This window comes from Mytilus trossulus, chromosome 1, assembly GCF_036588685.1.
Source record: "Mytilus trossulus isolate FHL-02 chromosome 1, PNRI_Mtr1.1.1.hap1, whole genome shotgun sequence".
Lineage (NCBI taxonomy): Eukaryota > Metazoa > Mollusca > Bivalvia > Mytilida > Mytilidae > Mytilus > Mytilus trossulus.
Genome location: NC_086373.1, coordinates 43,754,122 through 43,770,730, shown reverse-complemented (window position 1 = coordinate 43,770,730; position 16,609 = coordinate 43,754,122). Strand labels below are relative to the sequence as shown.

At 32.2% G+C, this 16,609-nt stretch overlaps 1 long non-coding RNA gene across 1 annotated transcript; it reads left to right on the top strand.

The window, feature by feature from the left end:
- Positions 1-7,466: 7,466 nt before the first annotated feature.
- Positions 7,467-14,378, top strand: LOC134725110 (uncharacterized). Its single transcript, XR_010108518.1, has 4 exons — positions 7,467-7,585; positions 9,752-9,835; positions 12,398-12,520; positions 12,856-14,378. It is a non-coding gene; the product is annotated as an uncharacterized LOC134725110 (long non-coding RNA).
- Positions 14,379-16,609: the final 2,231 nt, after the last annotated feature.

Below are 16,609 nucleotides of genomic sequence, written 5' to 3'. Positions count from 1 at the left end.
TCAATTATATGGTCATTTTTAGCTCACCTGGCCCAAAAGGCCCAAGTGAGCTTTCCCATCACTTGGCGTCCGGCGTCGTCCTTCGTCGTCGTCCTTCGTCGTCGTCGTTAACTTTTACAAAAATCTTCTCCCCTGAAACTACTGGGCCAAATTAAACCAAACTTGGCCACAATCATCATTGGGGTATTTAGTTTAAAAAATGTGTCCGGTGACCTGGCCAACCAACCAAGATGGCCACCATGGCTAAAAATAGAACATAGGGGTAAAATGCAGTTTTTGGCTTATAACTCAAAAACCAAAGCATTTAGAGCAAATCTGACATGGGGTAATATTGTTTATTAGGTGGGTAATATTGTTTATTAGGTCAAGATCTATCTGCCCTGAAATTTTCAGATGAATCGGACAACCCGTTGTTGGGTTGCTGCCCCTGAATTGGTAATTTTAAGGAAATTTTGCTGTTTTTGGTTATTATCTAGAATATTATTATAGATAAAGATAAACTGTCAACAGCAATAATATTCAGCAAAGTAAGATTTACAAATAAGTCAACATGACCAAAATGGTCAGTTCACCCCTTTGGGAGTTATTGCTCTTTATAGTGAATTTTTAACCATTTTTCGTAAATCTTAGTTATCTTTTACAAAAATCTTCTCCTCTATAACCACTAGGCCAAATTAATCCAAACTTGGCCACAATCATCTTTGGGGTATCTTGTTTTAAAAATGTGTCCGATGACCCAGCCATCCAACCAAGATGGCCGTCACAGCTTAAAATAGAACATAGGGGTAAAATGCAGTTTTTGGTGTAGAACTCAAAAACCAAAGCATTTAGAGAAAATCTGACATGAAGTAAAATTGTTTATCAGGTCCAAGATCTATCTGCCCTGAAATTTTCAGATAAATCGGATAACCCAATGTGGGTTGCTGCACCTGAATTGTTAATTTTAAGGAAATTTTGCTGTTTTTTGTTACTGTGGATTCATTATTATTCGTTGGATATCATTTTTCATGGATTTCGTGGGTACAGGTGAACCACGAAATAAAATGTGCAATGAATGACAGATTTTATATAGGTGTGTATGCAGACTATGGTAAAACCACGAAATTAAATATTCTTGAACATGTCATTTTTCCTTCATCCACGAAAATTGGTACCCATGAAAATAAATGAATCCACAGTATTATCTTGAATATTAGTATAGATAAAGATAAACTGTAAATAGCAATAATGTTCAGCAAGTAAGATTTACAAAAAAGTCAACATGACCGCAATGGTCAATTGACCCCCTAAGGAGTTATTGTCCTTTACAGTCAATTTTTAACAATTTTCCACTGAAACTACTGGGCCAAGTTCATTATAGATAGAGATAATTGTAAGCAGCAAGAATGTTCAGTAAAGTAAGATGTACAAACATATCACCATCATCAAAACACAATTTTGTGATGAATCCATCTGCGTCCTTTGTTTAATATTCACATAGACCAAGGTGAGCGACACAGGCTCTTTAGAGCCTCTAGTTAAAAATTTACTGTTTGTAAAAGTATGAATTATTTTATCCCAGGCATAGCTAACCTTTCCCCTTTTTGGCACAACTTTTTGGAATTTTCTAAAAAATACACTTTTTACTTGTTTGACTTTCTAGCTATTTTGATCTGAGCGTCACTGATGAGTCTTATGTAGACAAAATTGTGTCTGGCGTATTAAATTATAAGCCTGGTACTTTTGATAACTAATAATATTTTACCACTGATGTTTTTATCGTGCCAGTGACAATAGTCGAGGAAGCAATATATTGGTGTTGCTTTGCCTGCAGCATCAATGGCTGTTATTTTGGATTGGCAAGCATATTCTGCTTCACACTTGAAACTGAGTAACTGTGATACTGCTCAGTGATTAAAAGATTTTGTCCCTTATTTATGTCACACTTGGCTGGTACAGTCTATCAACTCATTGATTTGATGGAAGTGCTTGCCATCCTGTACTTTTACATGCTTGAGTCATGAACATCAAAAGATGGTTGTTATCTTCTGGTACAGCTTCAATGATTTTCTTATCCCAGGCGTAGATTACCTTAGCCTTATTTGGCACAATTTTTTGGAATTTTGGATCCTCAATTCTCTTCACCTTTGTACTTGTTTGGTTTTATAAATATTTTGATAAGAGCATCACTGATGATTCTTATCTAGACCAAACGCACATCTGGCATACTCAATTATAATCCTGGTACCTTTGATATTATAACTATATTCAACAGATGATATAAAAGAATTCTGTTTGTAGTATGTATTAAAATGAATTGATAACTAGAAGGCTACACCATAGCAAAATATCCTGTGCTGTTTAAATAAAGAATAGAGTTGTCTCATTGGCACTCATACCACATCTTCTTATATCTATAAAGATAATATGACAGCTATTAATTCTTACTAAGTATAAAAGATTTGTGTCAAACAGTCTCTGAGTAATGATGTGTTTGGTAGGAAAGGACTAGAACTATAAATGAGACATGAGTTTTAAGACTTATAATTAACTTTTGTTTGGTAGGAAAGGACTAGAACTATAAATGAGACATGAGTTTTAAGACTTATAATTAACTTTTGTTTGGTAGGAAAGGACTAGAACTATAAATGAGACATGAGTTGTAAGACTTATAATTAACTTTATTAAATTTTTGAAAAAGAGAGGCAAAAGGTACCAAGGGGACATTCAAACTTGTTATACGACCGCAAATTTTGAAAAAATTTTCGTCGTATATTGCTATCACGTTGGCGTCGTCGTCTGCGTCGTCGTCGTCGTCGTAGTCCAAATACTTTTAGTTTTCGCACTCTAACTTTTGTAAAAGTGAATATAAATCTATAAAATTTTATCACAAGGTTTATGACCACAAAAGGAAGGTTGGTATTGATTTTGGGAGTTTTGGTCCCAACATTTTAGGAATTAGGGGCCAAAAAGGGCCCAAATAAGCATTTTCTTGGTTTTCGCACTATAACTTTAGTTTAAGTTAATAGAAATCTATGAAATTTTGACACAAGGTTTATGACCACAAAAGAAAGGTTGGGATTGATTTTGGGAGTTTCGGTTTCAACAGTGTAGGAATTAGGGGCCAAAAAAGGGCCCAAATAAGCATTATTCTTGGTTTTCGCACAATAACTTTAGTTTAAGTAAATAGAAAATAATGAAATTTAAACACAATGTTTATGACCACAAAAGGAAGGTTGGTATTGATTTTGGGAGTTGAGGTCCCAACAGTTTAGGAATTAGGGGCCAAAAAGGGACCCAAATAAGCATTTTTCTTGGTTTTCGCACCATAACTTTAGTATAAGTAAATAGAAATCTATGAAATTTAAACACAAGGTTTATGACCATAAAAGGAAGGTTGGTAATGATTTTGGGAGTTTTGGTCCCAACAGTTTAGGAATCAGGGGCCCAAAGGGTCCAAAATTAAACTTTGTTTGATTTCATCAAAATTGAATAATTGGGGTTCTTTGATATGCCGAATCTAACTGTGTATGTAGATTTTTAACTTTTGGTCCCGTTTTCAAATTGGTCTACATTAAGGTCCAAAGGGTCCAAAATTTAACTTCGTTTGATTTTGACAAAAAATTAATCGGTTGGGTTCTTTGATATGCTGAATCTAAAAATGTACTTAGATTCTTGATTATCGGCCCAGTTTTCAAGTTGGTCCAAATTAAACTTTGTTTGATTTCATCAAAAATTGAATAAATGGGGTTCTTTGATATGCCAAATCTAACTGTGTATGTAGATTCCTCATTTTTGGTCTTATTTTCAAATTGGTCTACATTAAAGTCCAAAGGGTCCAAAATTAAACTTAGTTTGATTTTAACAAAAATTGAAATCTTGGGGTTCTTTGATATGCTGAATCCAAACATGTACTTAGATTTTTGATTATGGGCCCAGTTTTCAAGTTGGTCCAAATCAGGATCTAAATTTATATTAAGTTTTGTGCAATAGCAAGTCTTTTCAATTGCACAGTATTGCGCAATGGCAAGAAATATCTTATTGCAAAATATTGTGAAATAGCAATTTTGTTTTTAATTAGAGTTATCTTTCTTTGTCCAGAATAGTAAGCAAGAAATATCTAATTGTAAGAATTTTTTTATTTGGAGTTATCTTTCTTTGTCCAGAATCAACTTAAATCTTTGTTATATATACATTCACTTTTTACTACCAACTGATAAATTAAAATAATCTTTACCATTCAGTGATAACAAGCAGTTTTTTTACATCTTAACATTTTATGATGTATTTAAATGAGTAGTAATTGTTGCAAACTCCATTAGAAATTTTAATTGAGATTAGTTTTGGAATAAGGGAAAGGGGGATGTGATTAAAAAAATTGGGTTCAATTTTCTCATTTGAAATTTCATAAATAAAAAGAAAATTTCTTCAAACATTTTTTTGAGAGGAATAATATTCAACAGCATAGTGAATTGCTCTAAGAGAAAACAAAAAAAATAATTTCATTAGAACACATTCATTCTGTGTCAGAAACCTATGCTGTGTCAACTATTTAATCACAATCCAAATTTAGAGCTGAATCCAGCTTGAATGTTGTGTCCATACTTGCCCCAACCATTCAGGGTTCAACCTCTGCGGTCGTATAAAGCTACGCCCTGCGGAGCATCTGGTTTTTTAAGATGTTGTGACAATGACTTGGAAAAAAAATTGAAGGAAGACCAAAAGAAAAACAACAGAATACTATAAAAGACTGAACAATACAAATCCCACCAAAACCAGGAGTGATCTTAGGTGCTCAGAAAGGGTAAGCAGTTCCTGCTCATCTATAAGCATCTGTGAATGTGTAGGATAATCCTACTCTCTTGTCATTCTTCCTATAAAGAAGCTCAAGTTTAAAATCAGCCTCATATGAATGATAAAAACTAGTGGACAAGATGAGGAGCACAGATAATTCCCATGGGAATGACAGTTCTTTGTACGTCCATGAAAATGTAGAAACTGACTCAAATGCCTCCTAAAACCAAAGACAAAATCACAAAACCATGAAAATAAGTCCTGTTTAAGTGACCAATGTATGATGACCACACATACCAACAGTAGACCAGATACATATGATGTTGACCAATATGCTATTGAAAATTTACCTAATAAAGCAAAAACATAATGAATCAAGAATTCTGATTGACCAATGATTATTCATAATTTGCAAGAAACATTATATTAATACTGTTATTTGCATAATATCCAATGGAAAACATTACATGTACTAGTATATTCAGGATCATCTTTGGTTTGTATCTTGTATACTTGACACTGTTTTGATTCTGTATGTTTCATTCTTTAAAAAGATGTAAGCTTGTTTCATTTGTATTGTCACTGCATTTATCAAAAAGAAATAAGAATAAATGACTTGAGTTGTCCATATATTTATGCTGCCTGATTTCTATATACTAGTGCATATACATGTAACCTTTGTTATGAAAAGATTAACAAGGTAGATGACATATTAATAATGTGTATTATCATTTAAAGGCGATATAAACAATACATACCAATAATACACAAGGAGCATAACAACGTTAACGTAAAAGATATATTAATGTTAAATTTGGCTTAAGTATAATGTACTAAGTTACATATGCTTGGTAGGAAGAGTTGGCAGAGACAGGCAGAGGAAGCTTCTGGTTGGGTATGGAGGTAGATGGAAGAGCAGTGGAAGAGCTAGCTGGTTCCTGGCTGAGCCTGATCAGCTCAGTCGGCGCACCCCATGGAGATTGTCGTGAACAGCGCCGAAACAGTCGAGGAGAGGGGATCCACCTGATGATGGAACCAGCTGAGCAGTGGAAACACTGTATTTAAGGTATTCACACATCTGGAGACTCCAGTGATTATTAGGAAAGACTAATTGGCAACCATGGATAGGATGGTGACAACAAGGAAAGACCAACAGTAGGGACAACGGAAACAACTGGAACTGAAACACGGACAACGAGACAGGAAATGGACACATCAAGGGTTTGTAGTTGTGGGAAGATATGTAAGAATTAGAAAGGACTTAATATCCATCGCACAAAGATGGGCTGTTCAGTGACACCGATTCTTGAACGACGCAAAGGGCAACCTGATGAGAACGAGGAGGAGATGAACCAGGAAACACACCACAGTGTTCAACACCTCCATGTACAAGAGGAGGAAGTCATAGAAGAAGACGAAGCTCATGATCAGTTAGGAATGGATCTTAACAGTCAACGGGAAGGAGAGACACCAAGGGAAAGAAGGAGAGAAACATCAAGAGAAAGAAGGAGACCCACCAACACTACGGATAAAGTGGCCAACAGTAGCTTCAAAGGAAGAGTGGGTCCAGTTTGACGAAGATGCATCAAAAGTGTTACAATCAGCACTGGTAGGAGAGGAAGACAGAAAGGTAAAGCAATGCGTACTATTATCTACGCAATGGGGAAAGACAGGTTTGGAAATGAAGAACAGAAGAAAGGTAAAAGTCAGGTGATGAAAGAGAACAGAAGAGTCGGTGAAATTGCAAAACTGAGAAGAGAACAACGCAACTTAACAAAGTGCTACAAGAAAGCAGAGGTACATAAACAGAAGCTCAGAGATATGAGTTATTAGCAAGCGTAAAATATGTGGTTGGACTGAACTGAAGGACTGCGACGTCACGGTATCGGGATCGTTCGCCCTAATAACATGTTCGCCCTGGGTACGTTCGCCCTGAGTTAGTTCGCCCAGAGAGTCTGTTCGCCCTACTAAAAAATAATGATATTCATGCAGGGCATTGAAGTTGAAAAAACTTATTCAGATATTTCTATGGTTACCGTATATATTCTTGAAATTTATGGAAACGGGAAAATATTTAAAAGATTATGGCTTGTTTAGGATCGTTAATTGTTCAATGACAAAATAATTCGGATCACTGAATATTGTGATACTTGACTTTTGATGGATTATTAATAAAAATCAAACGTTTTATTGTTTTGATAAAATATTCAGCTTGAAATTAATAAACACAATGATGTACGAACTGTAAATCATGAAACGGATTTACAAGTTCATTATTATACTCGGAGACAGTCCTAGTCTCAGTTATACTGCATACATTTATGATTGACTGAATACAATTATTTTGTTAACAAATATTAATAAAGAGAAATACATTGTATACCAATTCTACTCTGTAAATCAAAGAGAAAATGACAAAATGATTGCGGCAATATAAATATTCTGTCAATTTGTTAACAAACTTTAACATATTTTGTTCAAATACTTAAAATTATGCGACTGGACAACAAATAGAAAGAAAAAAAAATCTGGGCGAATGGACCCTGGGCGAACAGGTATCAGGGCGAACACGTAGTATGGCGAAGGTGAATCAGGGCGAACGGACCCGGATTCCGACGTCACAGTGATTTTAACCAATGAAATTCGCTGTTGCAATTATGTACTCTTCAGAGGTGAGATAAAATAATAAGAATTTTAATCTTGGGTTAATAAATAGAACTATCGAGTACTGATTTTAAATTGAATTTGAAAAACGATATAATAAGAAAGTAACTTCACCTATTGACTTTTATGGTTTCAAGCTGAAATGAAGGTAAATAATTTGTGGATTGACTCCAAGGAAGCATTGGATGTAAAAATAATTAATTGTAATAATAATATATGACCGTGTTTTTTTGCTTTGTAAACAACTCCCTGATAAAATTCTCCCGATAGTAAAATTGAGAAAGGAAATGGGAATATGCTAATGAGACAATAACCACACTAAAGTGTAAACAACAGCAGAAGGCTATTAAGTGTTCTTCAATGATGCATTAAATCCTGCATCTTGAGTCAATACACCTTATCGCTATTTGTCCGCCATTACTGGATATCACACAGGTTCCCGTAAATTTTTGACGTCATAAAACAAAATATGTGACACCACAATGGAAAAGTGATTGCTGTATGCGTCAAAAGGTCGAGCGGCCAGGTTGGCCAGCTGGGAAGGCTAATAGTGATATAAAGGTGTATGTCAGAAGGTATTATGTCCGTTCGCGCCCAACTCACTTTCGCACTCCAAGAAGTAATTTGTTGTTCATGTTTTGCAATAAAAATGTCACATTTTTTTCGCAATATCATGTACAATCGTTATTAAAGGTACAAATGTACCAGGATTAAAATTTAATTCACCAGACGCTCATTTTGTACCAGGATTCAAATTTAATACGCCAGACGCGCGTTTCATCTACATAAGACTCGTCAGTGACGCTCAGATCAAAACAGCATTGTTTATTTTGTATAATTTTTCTTTGTCTGGGGCTGCTATTCAAGTTATTGGGCATATTGTTGTACAACTACAGATCTTGTAGGGATTTCATTGGAAAAGGACTAACATTAACTGAAATCTGCATAGTTGGGATAAGGACTACAAACACAAGAATGGCACTGATGATAGACTAAAATTGATCCCAAAAGAAAAAAATAAGGCATTCTTCACGCATATAATTTTTTTTTTATAGATCTTCTTGATTATCATATATATTTTCATTTATATGTACATTGTATTGTTTTAACTTATAAGTTAAAGTTGCTGAACTCTGGGACAATTACACTAATATAAATTACTTTCTCTAATTCTTCGTGACTTTATCCCCTCTGAACTCATTGTATACCAAATTTCATGTGTGGTTCATTTGATCCCAGTTCATCATTGGTTAAAATCCGATTATTACGCTGGATTTGTTTGCTTTCCTTTAAATTTCCTATTGTGACAGCATGAAAAAAGACCACCATGCCTGATGACGTCACATAGAAAGAACACATATTTTTGCAGATTTTTCATAAAGAAGGAATACATTTGCCTGCATATTGTTTGAAAATCAAAAAGAGAAACAGATTCCACCACCAAATCTCCTGTAATACCATATTTGTTCACTCTCTACAGTTTAATTTAAATATTAAAAACGCTCAGCGAGCCTCACATTTTAAATTGAAAATTTAACTGTCTGGAGTGGATAAATATATTATCTCACTCGATGCAGTGGTAAAATCTATATATTAAAATGTCAGAGCTGAACTGTTGTTTCTTGTTTAATGAAAAATACTTTGCTTCATGAACATGATAACATAGTAGTTTTTCAATTGACTTTTAATTGATATAACAATTTTCTTTTCGTTTTTGTTATATGTCATGTATGTTTTTATTATTGAAAGATATTTATAATTAATTGCCTTTTTTACAAAAACACTTGATATGACAAAATTAAACAACAGTTACTTTAATTGTATATCCAGGTACAATTTTAACAATATACTGTGGATTCATTTATTTTCGTGGGTATCAATTTTCGTGGATTGAGAAAAAATTGCATGTTCGTGGATATTTGATTTCGTGGTTTTGTCAAACTTTGCAGACGAACCTATAATAAATTTGTTATTCATTGACATATAATTTGGTGGTTCACCTGTACCCACGAAATCCACGAAAAAGGTATCCAACGAATAATAATGAATCCACAGTAAAAGAATGACCCTTAATGTATTAATAGTAAAAAATATACAACATTGTCATGATTGTAGTGTAGTGCAGTGAGCAAACAAAAGCTTTTTCAAATCTCACCTATTTCCCTCTCAATTTTTAAAAGAAAAGTAGCTTCTCCCTATCATTCTGAAGTAGTGTGAGCCCTGTGTATTGCCACCCAATACTCTCAAAAACTTGTTCTTTTTATTATGCTAGTAAGACTTAAAATATATATATAATTAAAAACTGTATTTTCAGAAAACTAGATTTAAAACTGAACATGGCTTTAAATCTTCATTAGAGAAGGAGAGGATCCCCTGGATACTTCAAAGGTGCTGCTAGGTAAGAGATTACAGAAAGGAAGTTTAAATAATAGTAAAAAATGAAACAAGCAAGTGGAAGTGAAGGCACAAGTGAAGATTCAGAGTGTAGTAGCAGTTTCAAAGCAGATCTTTACTTGCTAACAATGTAATTTGAGTTTGAATGAAATTGATATTACTTATGCTATCTTAAAGCTACGAAACAGTCAGATATATTAATATTTATTTGAAGTAAAATATGATTAATTCACTTATTTAACATCTGCCATAACTTGCATAATATACAGTAAATTTTATTATCCTTTTTTACACTCATAATTTAAAGAAGAGAGTAGGTTTAATATTATTGTTCCTTTATACATCATTTATTTTTTTTGGATTGGGAATAAGATAAAATTCATTTACACCAAAAAAATAGTGAAATCTGTATTTATAGCCCCTTAAATTTTAATATTGAAACTGCGAGGAACATACATACAAAGTATATAAATACATTTCAATATTTTTTTTTGAAATCATATGCAATGCCTACTGATGAGTCCCAATTGCATATGAACTTACATTAGTTTATTTTAGAAAGGGACGAAACTCACAAGGCTAAAAAGACATTTATCAAATTGATATAAACCACCTTTTTGACACTTACATGTATACATAAAAATTGATATTTACAAAAAAACTTAACAGAAAGATCTAAATCTACTTTTCAATGATAATGTCAAGATAAATATCCTTGTGAGTCTAGGCACAATTTTGAATCTGGATTTGCATATCTATATGTGTTTAAAGGTTCTGGTAAAGGTCCAATCACATTATTTGCATTCAAAAATTCACATTAACTTTCAGAATTTTTTAATATATTTCTAAGACTGTGAATATTATCTCCCTTGTATGCCTGACTATATATGTAAAGGTTATTGTTAATGTCAAAAGTACAAATGTGCCTGTATAATATGTATCTAGGACTGTAGATAATATCTCCCTTTTGTATTTACCTATTTACAGATTCTTGTTAAGGTTATCAAGATTATCTACATATAAAATATGTATGTAGGACTGTAAATATTATTTCCCTTCTCTGTTTACCTGTTTGTAGATTCTTGTTAAGGTTATCAGTCTTCTCTACATATAAAATATGTATCTAGGACTGTATATATTATCTCCCTTCTCTGTTTACCTGTTTGTAGATTCTTGTTAAGGTTATCAGTCTTCTCTACATATAAAATATGTATCTAGGACTGTAAATATTATCTCCCTTCTCTGTTTACCTGTTTGCTGATTCTTGTTAAGGTTATCAGTCTTCTCTACATATAAAATATGTATGTAGGACTGTAAATAGTATCTCCCTTCTTTGTTTACCTTTTTGTAGATTCTTGTTAAGGTTATCAGTCTTCTCTACATATACAATATGTATGTAGGACTGTAAATATTATCTCCCTTCTATGTTTACCTATTTGTAGATTCTTGTTAAGGTTATCAGTCTTCTCTACATATAAAATATGTATGTAGGACTGTAAATATTATCTCCCTTCTCTGTTTACCTGTTTGTAGATTCTTGTTAAGGTTATCAGTCTTCTCTACATATAAAATATGTATCTAGGACTGTAAATATTATTTCCCTTCTATGTTCACCTGTTTGTAGATTCTTGTTAAGGTTATCAGTCTTCTCTACATATAAAATATGTATGTAGGACTGTAAATATTATCTCCCTTCTCTGTTTACCTGTTTGCTGATTCTTGTTAAGGTTATCAGTCTTCTCTACATATAAAATATGTATCTAGGACTGTAAATATTATTTCCCTTCTATGTTTACCTGTTTGTAGATTCTTGTTAAGGTTATCAGTCTTCTCTACATATAAAACATGTATCTAGGACTGTAAATATTATCTCCCTTCTCTGTTTACCTGTTTGCTGATTCTTGTTAAGGTTATCAGTCTTCTCTACATATAAAATATGTATGTAGGACTGTAAATATTATCTCCCTTCTATGTTTACCTATTTGTAGATTCTTGTTAAGGTTATCAGTCTTCTCTACATATAAAATATGTATGTAGGACTGTAAATATTATCTCCCTTCTCTGTTTACCTATATACTGTTTCTTTTTAAGGTTATAAGTCTACTCTACATATAAAATATGTATCTAGGACTGTAAATATTATCTCCCTTCTCTGTTTACCTGTTTGTAGATTCTTGTTAAGGTTATCAGTCTTCTCTACATATAAAATATGTATGTAGGACTGTAAATATTATCTCCCTTTTATGTTTACTTATTTACAGATTCTTGTTAAGGTTATCAGTCTTCTCTACATATAAAATGTGTATGTAGGACTGTAAATATTATCTCCCTTCTATGTTTACCTATTTACACCATACAAATTAATATTCCATTTCATATTAAATGTTAGTCACAACCTGCTTTTCAAACAATATATTTGTTGTAGGTATTTATATGCAATATGATATGTTAATTTTAGAAATTGTTGTTATTTATCCCAATGCTTGAAAATTGGAAGGTAATTTGCAAAATGTGGTACTCATTTCTTTAATCTAATGTATGTTTAAAGCTAGACTTTTTATTTCAGCTCCTGAACTCATCATCTATGACAATGCCTGCAATCTTCATTGATACTGCTTAAATTGTGATCCACACTTTTTCAAAAATACACAGTTCAAAGTTGATGGATTTCATTGGGATAATCATTTTGGTAAGTTAATAGCCTTAGCCCAAGACATTTTTTGAAAAGCACTTGTTTTGTCATAATATATTTTTGCTTTATAAGCTATTTCTTTTCTTTTACTTTTTAAATTCACTTTCATGCTTACTTGCTAAATATTTGTTAAATGATTTGAATGTAAGATGGCTGAAATTTATATTCTGTTCTTGAAATTCATTAAAATATATTAATAAAAATCAATATAGCCAGCTTCATCATAGCATAAACATGACTTATTGTACATTTCAAATAATCACATTCATTATTATATTGTCAACAGAAGCACATTCAATTTCTATACTTTGGACTATAATCCTGTATTGCAGGTTGCAGTGATAGCTATGAAATGAGAAGTTTTCCACAATACAAAGACCTAAGCAGCCAAGTGGTAGAACAATTTAATAGCCAGATAAAAAAAACTGAAGGATACAGTGTCATACATGACAAGAAATAACTTTTTTAACCATATTAAATTATTTGTATGCGGAAAAAACAACAATGCATTGGAAAGATAAATTGGTTGTACAAAATGTACTGTTTAGACTCTTTATCAATTTATTATTTAGTATGTAATGAACAAAAACACACATCTATTACTTTCAGGACTATTTATCAATATCATTCATCATAAGATTACAACAATATGGTTAAATGTTGACCATGTCATCTTTAGTCTGTTTTTTTTTATATCTTGATAAAATAATTGCAATAATTTTTTAAGATGGTATCCAACATCTTCACTGAAATTGATTTGGCTGGTTTACTTTTCTTAAAATTTTGACAAAGTATTTACTTTGACCCTTTGACAAAAATTTCAGAATTTCAAACAATTTTAACCAAACATTATATCAGACAAACTACACTGGTTTGACAAAACACTAATTTTGATCATTGAGAAGCTTAATATTCTTTTACAACATCACGTAATTAAAATGTTAAGCTGATTTTACAGAGTTATCTCCCTGTAGTGTTAGATACCACCTTAAAGTCCCTGGTTTTTTAATAATCCTAAAAGGTAAATCTCTCAATGTGATAAAAACCAAGAATTTGAAAAGTATATATTTATATTATCTGTTGAATATTTTATGTTCAAACTTGAAGTTATGGGTGTTCAATCTGTAGACTAATCTGTAGACCATTTAAGATCTTACCTTATTGATAGAATTTAATTTGTACATTTAAATATTCAGAATCCATGATAGGCACAGGAACTGTCTCACAAGGAGGTATCTTTGGACCACTGTAATTTTTAACATATATGAATGATATGTCAATCAATATTGATTAAGACATAAATGATTTTTTTTATGTTGATTATTTATTAACATACTCATAAAAATGCAGACATTATTTCCACATAGTTGATAAAAAGATATACACTCTTTATTCTAGTAAAAACAGCATTTCAAAAACAAAAATAGACAAAATATCAATTTTCATGTAAAATGTAATGATCACCTTATAAGATTGTCAGATTTTATCAAATATTTAGGAGTTCTCATGATTATTATTTTTTAATATTGTGAACAAATAGTTTCCAACATCAAAAAAATTACTGTGTTACAATATAGAGTTTTTTCTATAGAATGCCAAATATTTCCATACTATATCAAGGATGACTCTGGCATCGACTCCGATACAATGCTATTTGGATTAATCTTGTTCTTCATGGTATAATAGTGTGGGCTGAGGGATAACAAGAAAATTGCAAGTTGTATAGAATAAGTTGGTGAGATACTTCCTTGGTTTGGGTCCAGGGTTTAGAATTACATGTGATTTTTAGATAATGTTAATATGCTATGTGTAAAAGATTAAGTTACTCAACTTTGATTAAATTATGTATCTAATACACAGTCTTTATGTGAAAATTTTTATTTGAATAATCATAATATTGGAAGTGCTGCACATACTGATTATTCTATACCAAATATTAAAAACTGTTCAAAAACAGCTTTGTTTATGATACTATACAAGACTGGAACAATCTATCATCCAACACTAAAAAATATCAAATAGATCTGCATTTTAGACTACAGTTTAAGAACAATTAAAGTCAACAAATATATCACTTTTTAATTTGCCCTTTTCAGTCAACCTTTGAATAAATTGTTAAACATGTGACTTTATTCTGGAATGTATCAAATTAGTCAAAATATACAAATTAATAATATATCTCTTTAAAGAAACAGTAAGGTGTTGAGAAATATTCTTATAGATTTAAACCGACAAAGAAATTGATGATGAATAATTGAAATAAAATCACAAAACACATTTTAAGCTAATTATCAAGGTATTATCAGATATTAGAAGCTGTCATATGGGTGCCAATGAAATGACTCTCCATCCTAGTCAAAATTTGTAAAAGTAAACCATAATAGGTCATTGTACAGTGTTCAACCTGGAGCCTTGGCTCACACCGAACAGAAAACTATCAAGAGCATCAATGTGACTAATATATAGATTACCTTCGACTGTCAGAAATATACTGAAACAGTCTAATCTTTCCATAGACAGTGTTGTACATCAAGGAGAAACAAACTCAGCAGTCCTAGATACACATTATATATGTCTTTGACTGTCAGACATATATACTGAAACAGTTCAATCTTTCCGTAGACAGTGTTGTACATCAAGGGGAGACAAACTCAGCAGTCCTAGATACACATTATATATGTCTTTGACTGTCAGACATATATACTGAAACAGTTCAATCTTTCCGTAGACAGTGTTGTACATCAAGGGGAGACAAACTCAGCAGTCCTAGATACACATTATATATGTCTTTGACTGTCAGAGATATACTGAAACAGTTAAATCTATCCGTAAGAAATTGAGAATGAAAATGGGGAATGTGTCAAAGAGAAAACAACCCGATCATAGAACAGATTGATCCAAAATGGGGTGTCGGAATAACGGGGCTGGCCCTTGATCGGGGCAGCCCGTTATTCCGACACCCATTAGTCCGAAACCCCATTATTCTGACACCCCATTAGTCCGACACGGATATAATTGAACAATATAGAAAGTAAAATAAGAAAATACCATACCCCGAAGAAAATGGAAAGTCTTTAGTCAAATGGAAAAATTAAAAGCCCAAACTCATCAAATGAACGGATAACAACTTCCATGTTATTCCTGACTTGGAAAAAATCATTTCCTTCTAAAACGGTAGTTTAAATCTGGTTTTATAGATATAGTTTCAAGATTCAAGATTTTTGAAGATTTTATTCATAACCTCAGACTCATACAGATGTACAAGAGGACAATATATACAAACATGAGATAATACATAGCGAGACAGGACAGACGAAACATAAATACATAGTATATCACAAAGGACAATTGGTATAATAAGTTTAAATATTTCATAATTTCCTTTGAACTTGTACGTTGCATATAGACAGCAAGCCAGTAAATATATTCTTGCTTGGATTCATAACCTAATAATTTGGTATAAACGTTGATTTAAGAGCAGTTGCATCAGTATTTTTACAGATGAACAATATATGTACTGTAACTCATCCCTATTCCCTCATTACATAATGTACATATTCTCTGAACCTCTCCCTTGGGTGACAGCCGTATAAAATTTCACTATATTAACAACAATATGTGAACATTTTAAAACAAACATGATAGTTAAAAATGTCAAAAATAGGGGTACAATAGTCAAAAGTGTGTTATAATCTCTATAACAACAAACATGTAACAAGGAAACACAACTAGAGGCTACAAAGAGCCTGTGTAGCTTTCCTGATATTTGTATTTGATTAATTGATGCATGAAATAATGCAACCGTTAATTTTTTGCTTTAGTTTCAGACATTAAAGTCATAAACGGCATTTCTCCTCTTTGTTATATTTTTAGCCATGTCTGCCATATGGGTTGGATGGCAGGGTCACCAAACACATTTCTAAAACTAGATACCATAATGCTGATTGTGGCAAAGTTTGGTTAAATTTTCCTTAGTAGTTTCAAAGGAGAAGAAAAATCAAGTGGTCAATTGAAAATTTTGGTCATGTTTGACTTTGTAGATCGTACAGTTTAGCTCTATTTTTTTATTATATTTATGATCATAAC